At 44.8% G+C, this 14,883-nt stretch overlaps 1 protein-coding gene across 1 annotated transcript in view; it reads left to right on the top strand.

The window, feature by feature from the left end:
- The window catches only part of GABBR2 (gamma-aminobutyric acid type B receptor subunit 2), a 365,224-nt gene that overhangs the window by 220,097 nt on the left and 130,244 nt on the right, over positions 1–14,883 (top strand). The gene's annotated exons all lie outside the window — the stretch shown is intronic.

Genomic DNA, 14,883 nt, shown 5'->3' with positions numbered 1-14,883 from the left:
CTCCGCGGCATGTGGGATCTTCTTAGACCGGGGCACGAACCCGTGTCCCCTGCATCGGCAGGCGGACTCTCAACCACTGCGCCACCAGGGAAGCCCCACTGTTATTTCTTGAATGCTTATTATGTGCTAGATATGTGCTAAGCCCCCTCCATGTCCCTCTCCACAGCCCCTGAGACCCCTCCCTCAAAAAAGGCTCCACAGAGCACCAAATACCCCAGAAGTCCTTTTTGTCCATGGTGCAAATTCACAGACTGAGCCTTAGAGCGGGATGAGATTTGCCAGGGGTCCCACCAGTAGCATTGTGGCAAAGCTGTCTGAAAACGTGGTACACTTTATGTAGATTAGCTCGATGATGTATGCCTAATGCTAGGCCCGTGTAAGCACTCAGTAAATGCTAGTGGTGGTTGTAGTTAATAATGGTCCCGCTGCATCCGTATGCCATCTGTAGGAAGTAGGTGCTATTATCATCCCATAAATGTGAGGAGCCTGAAGCTCAGAGCATTTAAGTACCACAGCTAATCAGAGGTAGAGCTGGGATTTGAACCTGGGTCTAGCTCTTAATGGCTGCATCACACTACCTTCTGGTAATGGCCATAAATGGTAGTTATTCATGTCTCATGATGATGTATTTGTCACTGACTCTGCTCCCAGAAAATAAGGAAAATTTGCTTAAAGAATAGGTTGGGGCTTCCCTGGTGGCGCAGCGGTTGAGAGTCCGCCTGCCGAGGCGGGGGACACGAGTTCGTGCCCCTGTCCGGGAAGATCCCACGTGCCGCGGAGCGGCTGGGCCCGTGAGCCATGGCCGCTGAGCCTGCGCGTCCGGAGCCTGTGCTCCGCGACGGGAGAGGCCACAACAGTGAGAGGCCCGCGTACCGCAAAAAAAAAAAAAAAAGAATAGGTTGAAATGGACTCTAAAGTGCTGTCCTTTGTTCTAATTTGAAGAGTCATTTAGAGAATCAGTCTCTTGGGAGTAAATAAGATGAGATGATTTGTGTATTTCTTACATGTTCGTGTTCTTCTGTGCGTACGCTCAGGCTTGCTTTGTTGGTCTGACAGGCCAGGGCTTGTGCAGGTGCTGAGTGTAGACTGTGGTGTGGACGCCAAGGTAGTAAAATGGGCTCCTTGTCCTGGAGCCTGTGGTCCAGATACAGGGTTGAGACCTGGACTCAAATGACAGGAAGAGCTTAAAAGTGCTCAGCACCATAGGAGAGACTGTGTGAGCCCAGAGGGATTTCTGTGACTTTTGATGAAATAGTCATGGAAGCCTTTTTGGAAGTGGCAGCATTTGAGCTGTGCCTTAGACATGCAGAGAGGGGCTGGCGGTCTAGCCAGATGGGGCATGGTGAGCACGGGAAAGATGCACGCGTGCAGCAGGGACGGTTACTTTGTCGGGAATATTGGACGGGAGGATGATGAGACTGGGAAGGTAAGTTGGGGCCCAGTTCTGTAGGGAAAAGCTAAGGAGGGTGGCTTTTATCTTAAAGGCCAATGAGATTCTCCAAGTGCACCTTGACCAGTAGTACCAGCATCTCCTGGGAGTTGGTTAGAAATGCAAATTCCTGAGCCTAACCCCAGACTTACTGGGTCAGAATCTCCAGGGTTGGGGCCCAGCCATCTGTGGTTTAACAGACCCTCCAGGTGATTCTAATGCACACTAGAGTTTGAGAACCACTGCTCTGGGCGTTGGGGAGCATTGAGGTTTGCTGTAAGAAGGATATTTCTACATTCCTGAATAGAGCCTCTCTTGACCTGAGACCTGGGCATCTGCTCCACAGTTTAGAAGTAAAGGCTCTAATTAGTCATCAGCAAAAGACATGTCTAGACTAGACTCAGACTAGAAGCTTTAACAACTTTCCTTAGCCCAATGGTTTCAAAAGTTCTTTTTTTATCCTCAGAACCTTTTGTTATAAAATTTTACCTAGTGCCTGGTGTATAAGATAAATTAAGGAGATTCTCCGGTGAATGGAAGAAGAGCCCAAAGCCCTGCCTGATCAGCCCCCTCCACGTCCCGCCCCACAGCCCCTGATACCCCTCCCTCAGAAAGGCTCCACAGAGCACCAAATACCTCGGAAGTCCTTTCTGTCCATGTTACAAATTCAGAGACTGACCCTTAGGGGTGGGATTCGCCAGAGGTCCCACCGGTCACATTGTGATAAAGCTGTCTCAAAGTGTGGATACACTTTTTCAGGTCATCATCACACTTTGTTTCTTATTTTATAGAATGAATTCATAGTATCCCAAGTTGAAATGGCCGGATAGAGAGCTACAGAATCTAGAAAGCCTCTCATAATCCTAGAACTCGGCATATTGTCTAGATGCCTGATGTACCTTAGGTGGAAATCATTTATAACTACTCCTAAGTGCTGTCAAATAATACATAACCCCTACTTGATGAGCAATTCGATGAGGCTGCCTGAAATGCTTTACCCAGCTTGAAGATGAGTTTCTTTTTAATGGGAAATTCCTTGACACATATTTTTGCCGGCTCTGGTTTGTGACTCATAATTCAGCAAATGTCAGAACTGAAAGCGATCTTAGAGATCCTCAGATTTAGCCCCTTTGGGTTGTGGATGAGTATCTGAGGTACAGAGGGGGAGTTTCAATGTCACACGGAAAGAAGGTTTGATTCAGGCAGGACGGTGGTTCCGATGGGCCTGCCCCAACCATACTCCATGCCCTCTCCCTCCTCCTTGTACAAGTCCTCCGTTAGTTGAGAAAGAGATTGTAATAGTGAAACATTTCTTCAGGGTTTTTTTCCCCTCCTCCTTATCCCCTTTGTCACATATTAATATGTGCTTGTCACTGGGCTGTAGACAGGTTTCATTAAAATTGTCTTCTGATCAGAGAAAAAAGGCCATCTTCTGACAAAATAAAAAGTGTCCCTGTGATCCAAGAAGACCACGGAAGGCCAAGTTTAGCCATAAATAAAGAGTTAGGAAAGGAACAGGAGGTAGAAATAAATTGAAGCATTTTCTATTTGCTGAAGGGTTTTCATTATACAGCACACACGGTATCCATTTTTCCACTCTCAGGCAGACACTTTATTCTGGGTCACCCTCATTCAGCATGTTTACTATACGGAAAATCGTTTAAACACATTAAATTAATTATATCCATGACTCAATTTCAATTGATTCAGTAGGCACTCTCACCTGGGAGCTGGGCCTGTGGCTGCCGGTTGGCGTGTTGAAGAAGACATTTCTTCCAGGCATCCCAGATCAGGAACCTGGCTTAGCTCGGGGCCCAGCTCTCTTTTATTTTCTAAGGAGCTCTCCTCCCAGCTACCCTCCTCAGAGAACACTGGAGAACGAGATCTGTGTCCCCACCTACACACTGATGGCCTAGGGGTCCTGCCACCTCTGATTCCCTGAGTACACAGTTCTGAGTTCTGGCCCTGTCATTACCTCTCTCTGGTCTGCAGATTTCAGAATGCTTTCGCACCTGGAAACCCTTCTTCTGCCAAACATGTGACAGAAACTCAGGCTCGAATTGGCTGTTAGGTCTCCAAAGCCCAGAGCATTCTGAGAATCCCAGCTCAGCAGCGTTCATCTAGGGCAAGGATTCCTAAACTTCTATGTATATGAGAATCTCCCAGGGAGCTTTGTTAAAAATTCAGATTTCCTAGCCCTGCCTCAGAACTTCTGATCCAGTGGCTTTGAGGTAGCGCCAGAACATATCCATTATTAACAAGCAGTCCCAGTGGGTCTCAAGTAACAGCCTTGAGAATTGCTTGGAGCTCTGTTGTATGTTCACGTGCATGCACACACACACACACACACTTTTTGATTTTAAACCTGTCAGAGATGTATTTGTTCCTCCATTCATTCGCTCCTTAGCAGACCCTGTGCTGGGAGCATAGAGAGGAATAACATGGTCTGTCCCTCAAGGGCTCCGTGCCCAGTCAGGGAGAGACAGTAAATGAACAATTGCTGGGCACTGTTCAAGGTCAACCCAACACCCTTGGAGGGAGAGCTTCATTCTGCTTATGGGAGTAAAGACCAAGGAGCTGTCCTCGATTTTCACAGTTCAGTGAGCAAAATTCCATGTGTGGGTAACTGCAAGGTGCCTGTGCTATAGGTTCTCCCTGTGCCATGTGCTGGGGAGCAAGGGTACAGTGTCAGGCTCCCCCCTTCCCAGCACTCAGGGCCATGTACTGTGGCTTAATAGACTCCTCCAAGTAGGCTTTTCTACCAAAGAGGCACTAAATTCAACACAAGCTTATATCCATAACCCTTCAAAGCTGGCTTCGGAACATGTGCTAAGTTTCCAGGTGAAAAAAATCAAAGCTTAAATTTTCTTTGGGTGATCATTTTTTAATTCCTCTCAGTTTCCAGTCTCTTTTAAAAAAGGTGATGTACCAGATCTCAAAATGGACACATCCTTTGAGTATGTCAGACCAAGATACAATGGCTCTAACCAGCAGTATTCCCCCTTTAGTAAATGTTTCTTCTGGCTTGTCTTTTTAAACGACACCATATTTACTTTGTGGTGCCTATGACAGAGGCTAAATTAATAGAATCTCATTATACCCTATTGTGAAGGTGTAATGTGTGTAATAGTTTCTCTGGGAAGTCACTGAGAGTATGCACCCCAGGTTTGGCTGGGGGCTGTGAGGCTTCCAAGAGCGCCTGGCCATAGAGAAATTGAAAGGGCTGCTGGTAATATCTTTGATTGTGAGAAGAGGGCCCATTCTTGCTAAACTATTTCCTGTGATCACCTCTTTACTCCCTATGGGTGGACCTCATGTAGAAGCAGTCACAGCTGCAAAGAGGGTGACCCATGAGTTCCTCCAAATAATCGACCCTATCTTCACCCTCTGCCCAGCCTCTCTCAACCAGCTGTGAGTCTGGACATCTCAATTTAACATCTGTCAGGAGAGGCCTGCAGCCTTAGGTTCAGGCGGTCACCTCTGAAAGCTGTTATCGCTAATTGATCTCACCAAGAAGGTGATGAAGACAAGCAGGTGGCCATTTTCAGAGTTTATTGATCTATTTGTGTTTGTTGCTGAAGAGCGGGAATCCAGCCTTTGCCAGTGTGTCCCTTAAACTTCAAGTTTTTATGCAAGATTTTAAAAAAATTATCTCTGCTAAGACTCAAATACTGCCCCCCCTCCTCCCCCGCTAACATTTTACCTGAAAAGAGGACATCCTAGAGTAAGCTCAGTTTGGTTGGGATTGCAGTCACTAAGTTCTTGGAACGAGGTGGTTAGAGGAAGCCAACCAGCTCCTCATCCCAGGGAGATCGTGTATTGGCTGAAGCCCCATTTATTTCACAACTACTGTTGCCTGGCCCTACTGTGACCCTGAAGTTGTGCAGTTGATTTTTTATCAAATAGGAAGCTACACTACTCACACGCACACGCGCGCGCGCACACACACACACACACACACACACGAGTGAGTTAAACATCATCTTGTTCAAGTCGGCCCATCTCTCCTGCCTCTCTGATCTTTTGGGGTCCTGGTTTTATTCTCCAATACAGAAGCTTCCCACCAGCCACCCATTCGTGCCTTATATTTGATATCATCATTTAGCCTATAGACTTTTTTTTTTTTAGGTTGAATTTGAGTGAGACAAGAAACAGAGCTCTAGGAGCTCCATCCAGAGGTAGAGAAAACCCTACCAATTTAGGATTTGACCCCTTTGGGGCTTGGTCATTCAACCAGTCATGACTCCGTCCCCTGGACTCTCATGATTCCACCTGTTTTGATTTTATCCTTGACGCAATCACTAGAGAGCTTGTCAGAAGCTCTGCCGTGGTACGAGTGTGATGTGCCAACTGCATGTCCTAGAAAATGGGGCTTGTCCCAGTGACCTCGTGCTAGCTCCCAACGCTACTCAGGGTTTTATGTTCTAAGAGACCCTCTTTCATGAGCCTTTCTTGACCATTACCCAAGATCAACAGCAAACCCTTCCAGAACTTCCTCTGCACCCCACTTGTCTCCACCCCATCCCAGACCCAGGGAGTTCCACTGGAATTGCATTATACACAAAATTAACATAGGAGCTGGTTTGGAAACCTAATCTCTCACCCTTTATTCCCTGGCTAAGCAGCCCATCCGCAAACTCAGATAAAATGCACATTTCCCAGGGCATGGCCAGTGAAAACTGTAATAGGAAATGTAGATTTGAAAAGTCAGGCAAAAGGAGGCCACGGTCCAGTCCAGCACTTTCCCTGTGTGACCTCAAGGAAATTGTTTACCTTTCTGTGCCTCAGGTTCCTCATCTATGCAGGGAAATATAATCTACTTCATAGGGTTGATATGAGAATTAACGACTGTGTTTAGTACCCTATAACTGCATCATCATCATTACTATTATTATTATTACTACCACTGCTATTACAATAGTGATTTTTCAAAGCACAGTTTATGTGGGTCTTAATCAAGGAATGTTCGTAATCAAGTCCAACAGTCATTCTCTACCTCCTAAGTGCCAGTCTGTTTCACATACATTATCTCATTTAATTCTCTCAACAATAAACAAATCTATGAACTTGTATTCAGTTTGCAGGAACACTTTTGAGTTCTCTACCTGCTGCTGACATTCACTCTGAGGATTTGATAGTCACCTTAAATGTGGAAGGCATCTGCTCACAGGCTTCCCTCTGTTCCTCCCTTTAGTCTAGCTCCAGGCCACTCAAAGTCCCATGGCCCTAAGTATTATCACTCAGCATCATACACAAAAACTAACGGAGCAGATGCTGTTGGTGCCCAGCCAGACCTTCTGGGATCCCTTTTAGGGGTTTGGTGAGGTTTGCCTATCCCCCAGCTGTGCAGGTACCCCTGCTAATATCCCACTCCTTGGGCAATTGGAGCCTCCAGGCCTGGAGGTGCCTGGGATTCACACCCCACCCCCCAGCAGCCTGCAGCAATGACTGGCTGGTGTGCTGGTATGACACCAGCGCGATTCGCCTCCAGGGCTCCCTGGACGATTAGGCTGAGACTTGCCTCACCTGAAAACACATCGGAGCTTGGCCTCTTCCCTTTTCCTCTCTCCTTTACAGTTTTCTCCTGAGAACATGTCTTTAATCAATTGCTTGCACACGATTCCCTGTCCTAGGCTGTACTTCTAGGGGACCCAATCTAAGACACTTGTGTGTCTTTATAGACAATTGAAATATTTTCAAGAAGGAATTTTTACTGTAAGCTAATTGTTATCTCTGTGTTAAGTTTAGCACCAATCCCCCCATCACCTCCCCCACACCAGGTAGAGGGTTCCGGACTCATCTCCCTTATACGCCATGGCACTCTGCTCCTACCCCTGCCTCTTGCAGTCAGCCTGTGGGAGAGCCATATTCATATCCTCCAATGAATTAGCAGCTCCCAGATTTGTAGCAACCACAGTTTTTCACCCCTCTGGTTCCCACAGTACTTCGTCTACTGCTTTACACGTGGAAGATGCTCAGTAAACACTGGTAACCTTGAGTTAACTTTGTGGGGTTGAATCTGCACGTGATTGAGAAATTCAGTCACACTCTCCTACTCTGCTGCCTTCCAGGATTCTATAAGCTAAAAAGACTTTTTCTACCCAATAAATTATCAGAACTGACAGCAGAAGTATTAACAGGGTCTATAGTTCTCGAATCAGCTGATAGCAATGCCCAGGTTATTGCTCTGATAATTGAAGCTGGTGTTACTGTTTCACACAGGTTGTGGAAATCTCCCCGACATGTGTGTGTGTGTTGGGGTAGGGATGGGGGGCTCTTGCCGGGATGGGATGAGAAACCCATCCTTTACCCCCTCCCCAGTCTCTCCCATCAGCATCTCTCTAGGGCTCAAGTCCCAGAGCCTGAGAGGGAGAGGGAGTTGCTCATGGGCCCTCTGTGACTTCAGACTGTCAGGAGCATTTCCTAGAGGTAATTAATTGCTAGTAATAAACAACAACTATAATAATAATCCTCGATGTGACTGCCCTGTGCTCAGGGTACACTTATGGTCTCTATCTCCTTCGTTCCTCAATGCAATACATTCATTAACATCATGCGAGCTCCTACTGTATCCCAGGCAGCATCCTGAGCACTGTACACGTTCTTGAATGTGATGCTCAGAACAGCCACCCAGCAGGGGATGTGTAATTTTGAGTGCCAGGAGCGCTCCTCCCAATGAGCTGCATCTGGCTCTTTAACCAATGTTACATCTTTGTCCACATGTCACTTTCGCAGTGGCCTCCCTGGCACCCTATTTAAAATCGCAGTCTCACCCCTTTCGTTCTTCTTCACAATAGTTACCCCACTTGACGTGTGCCCTGTTTTACTTATGCACTGTCTGTTTTGTTTTCTGCCGTATCTCTAAGACTTAGAACTGAGTGCCTGGGATATAGTAGGTGCCTAATAAATATTTGTAAATGAGTTGATGATTTAGATAATCAGCGACCATATCATTATTTAAAAAAAAAAACAAACAAAAACAGCCTGAGCAGGTAAATGATTTACCCAGCATCCTATAGGTAGCCAGTGACAGAGTTTAGCTGCCCAATCTGGCTGACTCAAAAGCCCATGTTCTTTTTTTGTTGTTTTTTTTTTTTAACATCTTTATTGGGGTATAATTGCTTTACAATGGTGTGTTAGTTTCTGCTTTATAACAAAGTGAATCAGTTATACATATACATATGTTCCCATATCTTGTCCCTCTTGCGTCTCCCTCCCTCCCACCCTCCCTATTCCACCCCTCCAGGCAGTCACAAAGCACCGAGCCAATATCCCTGTGCCATGCGGCTGCTTCCCACTAGCTATCTACCTTATGTTTGTTAGTGTATATATGTCCATGCCTGTCTCTCGCCCTGTCACAGCTCACAAGCCCATGTTCTTAACCATTTAGGTGTCAGGTCTATTAATTCAGCTAGCATTCCCAGCACCCACTATCTGCTAGGCCTGGGCCAGGCCGGAGGAGTAAAACTGTCCAAACAACCATAGGAGATGCAGGGGAGGGAGAGCAGGAACCACTCTCCCCATGTTAATAGTGGAGGATATTATGGTCCCCTCTCTGCACTGGGTTATATGTGTGTCCATCTGCCCTTTCCCACTGGACAGTGAGCCTTTGAGCCCCTTGCCTGGGACTGGGGCCTGTAATCCTCTTTGTACCCCTGGTGTCTTATATCATACTGGCTCTTAGTCTGTGAAACACATGTTTGTTGACTGAATGAATTAGGAAATTGTAGCTCAGCAAGACAAAGCTATGCTTGGATCCCACGGTGCATAGCTGGTGAGCCTTGTTCAGATCTACATCCTAGGTCTTCTGATTCTAAATGCAAGTGTCTCCAAATCCTGTGTTCTTGGGTGCTGCTTGGCCGCTCTCCCCCCGTTTATTTAAACACAATTACAAATGACTGCAGATAATGTACAGCACGGGGAAGAAACCTACTCCTTCTGCTGTTAGATAAATTTGAAAGATCAAAATAATGTGGTTTAGCAATTTGTTTGAATTGATGCCCAGCCTTCCAAAGCTTGCAAGTGTGATTTCCTCAAGTCAGGGAAAAAATAGCTGTTTCCTTATGAGAAGCAGTGTCGGGGAGTATATCATCTTATGAGAGCTTCAGCAGAGCCCTATGTTCAGATTGTGTCCGGGTCCCTGAGAGAAACAGACAAAGCGAGGGCTCAATGACATGGTAGTTGTAGTAACATAACTGCAATGACAAATGTCATGATAATAGGAATAGCTAACAGCGTTGAGTGCTCACTATATGGTGGGTACTCTGCTAGGTATTTAATGTATTAAATGCTAGGCATTTAATACATTTAAGATGTATTATCTCATTTAGTTCTCATAATAACCCCTGTTGTGAGTTGAATTGTGTCCCCCCCAGAATCCATATGTTGAACTCCTAATGCAAAGTGTCTCAGAATGTGACCTTATTTGGAAATAGGGTCATTATAGATGTAATTAGTCAAGATGCGGCCATACTGGAGTAGGATAATCCAATACAACTAGTGTCCGTATAAAAAGGGGAAATTTGGAGACAGGCATGCACACAGGGAGAACCCCACGCAAAGGTGAAGGCAGAGATGGAACAACGCCTCTATAAGCCAAGGAATGCTGACGATTGCCAGCAAACTACCAATAGCTGGGGAACAGATTCTCCCTCACAGCCCCCAGAAGGAACCAACCCTGCTGACACCTGGATCTTGGACCTCTAGCTCCTGGAACTGTGAGACAAGAAATGTCTTTTTAAGTCACCCAGTCTGTGGTATTTCATTACGGCAGCCCTGCTAAACTAATATAACCCCACACAGTGGAGACTGTTATTATCACCATTTTGCAGGCAAGGAAACTGAGAGGTTAAATAGTTTACCCAAGGTCACAGAGCTCTTGAGAGAAGAGCTGGGATTTGGACACAGGTGTTCTAACTTAGACCCTCACTTGTAACTGTCATCCTGCGCCTATACAAGCTCTCCTCCATTAGGGGGCAAAAGAATCAGCCAGAGGTGAACAGAGCTGAAATGAACCAATGAGACCATCACCCCCACCACCTCACTTTCCAGGTGGGGAGATCGCGGCCCTTGAGGACCTGCTGAATAATAATAAGGCTGAAGCCAGGACCCTGGCCCCTCATTTCTAGTTGGGGACCCTCCTTGATGCCCAGCTGCTGCCATCTGGAGGAATGTTCTACACATCTCAGTTTGGCCAGATTATCCTGGAAGCAGTAAGCAGTACCTTACATTTGACTCACTTCTTCCCTGACTGGGGAGAGGGAGGGTATTTTACTACCCTCTTTTTCATGTGTGTGTGTATATATACACACACATATTTCTTTTTCTGATTACTAAAATAATACACGTTCATTATAGAAAATGTAAAAAGCACAAGACAAGCACCAAAAAGAAAATCAAGTCACCTGTAACTTCCTCATTCAGACAGGCCTGTGGAGTACTGTAAGCACTTATACTTCACACTCAGATGTGCTCTTTAAAAAAAACAAAATTTCCTTTCCAACCATTTGTTTTGATCCCTCACATTATAAAGCTTCTTCTGTGGCAGCGGTTCTCACTCTTTGAACCCCATCTTTCCTTTTTTTAAAATTACGATCAAATATACATAACATAAAATTTACCATTTTAACCATTTGTAAGTATACAATTCAGTGACATTAAACATATTCTCACTGTTGTGAAACCATCAAGACATCCATCTCCGGAATGTTTTCCTCTTCACAAACAGAAATTCTGTCCTCATTGAACAATAACTCCCCATTAGGTGTGATCATTTTAAAGCTATTATTTATTATGAGAATATTTATTAATTATTTTCAGAAGTGTTTGTAAAGATATCATAAGTAATTTGCTAACTAATTTTATAGGGAAATTGTAGTATTTGCAAGCTATCTCTAACCAAATAGTTATTAGCCCAGCAAAAGTTTGGTTGCCTTTTCATACAGAAACCTAAAATGTACATTTTTAAATATTGAGAGTATAAATAGTGAGCAAACATTTTAAAGTAAGTAATATAGTTAAACGTTAGTGATATTCCCACTATTGAGGAAAATCCTTAGATAAAGATATGCCCAGATCCTGTATGGAAAACATCTGAAGAGGTCCATAATACATCCCATGCATTTCTCTGTGCTTTAGTCCAGAATACCCCCTCGGTGTGTGTCAAGGTATGTTAGCCTGTGAGCTTGCTAAGCAGGAGGGAAGTTTTCTATGATCAGGGGAGGACAGCTGACATAAATTTCAGCTGACAAGTTGCACAGCCTTGAACACTGATGGATGCCAGCTCTGCCTGTGTGTGCTCGAGCAGAGGTTACTCAGACACACTCTGCGCCCGCCTGGCTAATGGCCAGCCCTGAGCAAGGCGGGTGGAAGAAGCTGAAAAACTCCGTATTCTCATGGAATTGCAACACCCCCTCACCCCCTTTCTTTTTTCTCAATGGAATTCAACCTTCCTAGAATTCTTGCTTAAACCAGTATTTGGTAACATTAAACTAAAGCAAAGAAGCCAGTTATTTTACCAGCAAAATGGGTTTATACAGGAGCAGCAAAGAATTGCAATTCAGGACATGCAGCTAAGGCAAACCGCTTACAAGTCCAGTTCAGCAAGGGAGAGGAAACTCTTTTATAGAGGAGAAGGGGAAGTTGGGAGGGGCTGTTATAAACAGAAATCCATTGGAGGAAACTGAGAGTTCGAAGTATAGTGGCTTTTTATTGGCTGAGTTGTGACAGTCTCTCATTGACTGAGCTGTTGCCAGGCAAGGAGAAATCTTTCCTCCTGCTGGTGGTATTAAAGTAGGGTCACTTCCTGCCAGAGATGCAAAGCGTGTCTCTTCCTGTTGGGATGTATATTGACAGAGTGAATATAATGAGTGATTTGTGTGTGAGAGCTCCCCCTTCTGGCCTCCCGAGGACAATTTAGTGAAATTTTATTAATTTTCACAGCGAGTAGAGACCTGGAGTCTAGAGAGAGCAGTGTAAATTCTGGAGGGGGAGCTGGGTGTGGGGGTAAGGCGGGGAAAGGACGTGAGGGGGAGGTGCCCACTTTTGTCTTCCTAGGAGACAATAGCATGAAATACTTAGGAGCACAGTCTCCGGAGACAGACTTCCTAGGTTCACATCTATAAAATGGGATAACACCTTAGATTGGGCTCCCTGTAAACAGACTCAGGGACAGAGTCTTACATGCAGAAGGTTTGTGGGAGAATGAGCTTAGGAAACATAGTGTAAGGAAGTGAGGGTGGCAGGATTGGGCAGAGCAAGAAGTTGATCTGAAGTTTGCAACTGAGGACGCAGCTGATCCTAGAGGAGTTCTGGAGCTGGGATGGCCCTCCGAGTTGTCCAAAGGCAGGCACGGGGCCTGAGCCTTTGGATATTCTCACCAGCCAGTCACTGGCCATGGATGGGCCCAGGAGGGGTGTATCCTTGGGGAAGGCAGCTCCCCACGGTAGAGGGATAGCTGGGACCCTCAGTATCCAGTATTCCCAGGAGTTGGGGGATGGTGCTTTAGCCAGAAAAAGGGAATCTGAGCAGAGTCCCCCAGTATCCCTGACAGATAACAACAGGGTGTACCTTAAAGGGTTGTGGGGATTAAAGAGGTTTAGGCATGCAGAGTGCCTGGGACATCCTTGCTAAATTAGTGCGAGGATGATGGGGAAGGATGTATTTGGATACCAGTTGCACACAGTCCTCTAGACCCCCAAACACCTATAATTAATTTTCCAGGAGATATTGGGGTTGGTGGATCCCCATATCACTGCTTCAGCTGCATTCTTGCAGCTCTTGCCATCTTTGGTAATTCACATTCTCACATTCATAGGCACAGTAGCAAACATATTCACATGCGCACACGCGCACACACACGCACACACACACACACACACACACACACACACTCCTAAATGTGTGATTTATGGGGATTCGTGTACATTGTGTGTATAGCAATTTATCAATCTATTCCACTGGTTTTCAAACTTGTTTTTCAAAAGAGATTTTACGGGCTTTACACGTAAGCCCAATATCATTGTCCCTCATTTAATATTTACATTAAAATTACATTTAATGTTACTTTTTTTTTTTAATTTGCTCCTTGGAAGACTTTGTTAACCCTCCCTTTTTATTTAAAAATCAGCAAGCAAATTTCTGCAGGAAAAAAGATGAAGCAAAGGCTTAATGGGGAACCTGGCCCAAACCATCATTTCAGCTCACCCTGGTCAGGCCTCTGAGAAGGGCCTGAGGATGGCGGCCATGGTGGCAGGTCCCCTGACAGTGCCTCAGAGGCAGGAGAGGGGGATGATCTTAGCTGGCACCCAGACCTACATTCTTTTTCTTTTTTTTTTTACATCTTTATTGGAGTATAATTGCTTTACAATGGTGTGTTAGTTTCTGCTTTATAACAAAGTGAATCAGTTATACATATACATATGTTCCCATATCTCTTCCCTCTTGCGTCTCCCTCCCTCCCACCCTCCCTATCCCACCCCTCTAGGTGGCCACAAAGCACTGAGCTGATCTCCCTGTGCTATGCGGCTGCTTCCCACTAGCTATCTACCTTACGTTTGGTAGTGTATATATGTCCATGCCTCTCTCTCGCTTTGTCATAGCTTACCCTTCCCCCTCCCCATATCCTCAAGTCCATTCTCTAGTAGGTCTGTGCCTACATTCTTTTAAAAAAATAAAGTATAGTTGATTTACAGTATTAGTTTCAGGTGTACAATATAGTGATTCAGTATTTTTATAGGTTATACTCCGTTTAAAGTTATTATAAAATAATGGCTACATTTCCCTGTATCGTACAATATATCCCTGTTGCTTTTTTATTTTATACATAGTAGTTTCTACCTCTTAATCCCCTACCCCTATCATGCCCCTCCCCACTTCCCTCTCCCCACTGGTAACCACTTGTTGGTTCTCTATGTCTGTGAGTCTGTTTCTGTTTGGTTATATTCATTCATTTGTTTTATTTTCTAGATTCCACATATAAGTAATAACATCAGTATTTGTCTTTCTCTGTCTGACTTATTTCACTAAGCATAATACCCTCTAGATCCCTCCATGTTGTTGCAAATGGCGGGATTTCTTTTTTTTTAATGGATGAGTAATAATATTCCATTGTATGTGTATGTGTATGTATGTATATATATACACATATATATTTGTATATATATGTATATGTCACACTTTCTTTATCCATTCATCTGTTGATGGATACTTAGGTTGCTTCCACATCTTGGCTATTGTAAATAATGCTTCTGTGAACATTGGGGTGCATGTATCTTTTTTGTGTGTGTTACATCTAAGTTTTATTTATCTTTTTAACATCTTTATTGGAGTACAGTTGATTTACAATGGTGTGTTGGTTTGTGCTTTATAACAAAGTGAGTCAGCTATACATATACATATATCCCCATATCTCCTCCCTCTTGTGTCTCCCTATCCCACCCCTTTAGGTGGTCACA

This window comes from Phocoena phocoena, chromosome 6 (assembly GCF_963924675.1).
Source record: "Phocoena phocoena chromosome 6, mPhoPho1.1, whole genome shotgun sequence".
In the NCBI taxonomy this organism is placed as follows: domain Eukaryota; kingdom Metazoa; phylum Chordata; class Mammalia; order Artiodactyla; family Phocoenidae; genus Phocoena; species Phocoena phocoena.
Note: the sequence above shows the minus strand (reverse complement) of the source record. Positions and strands in the feature narration are given on the sequence as shown.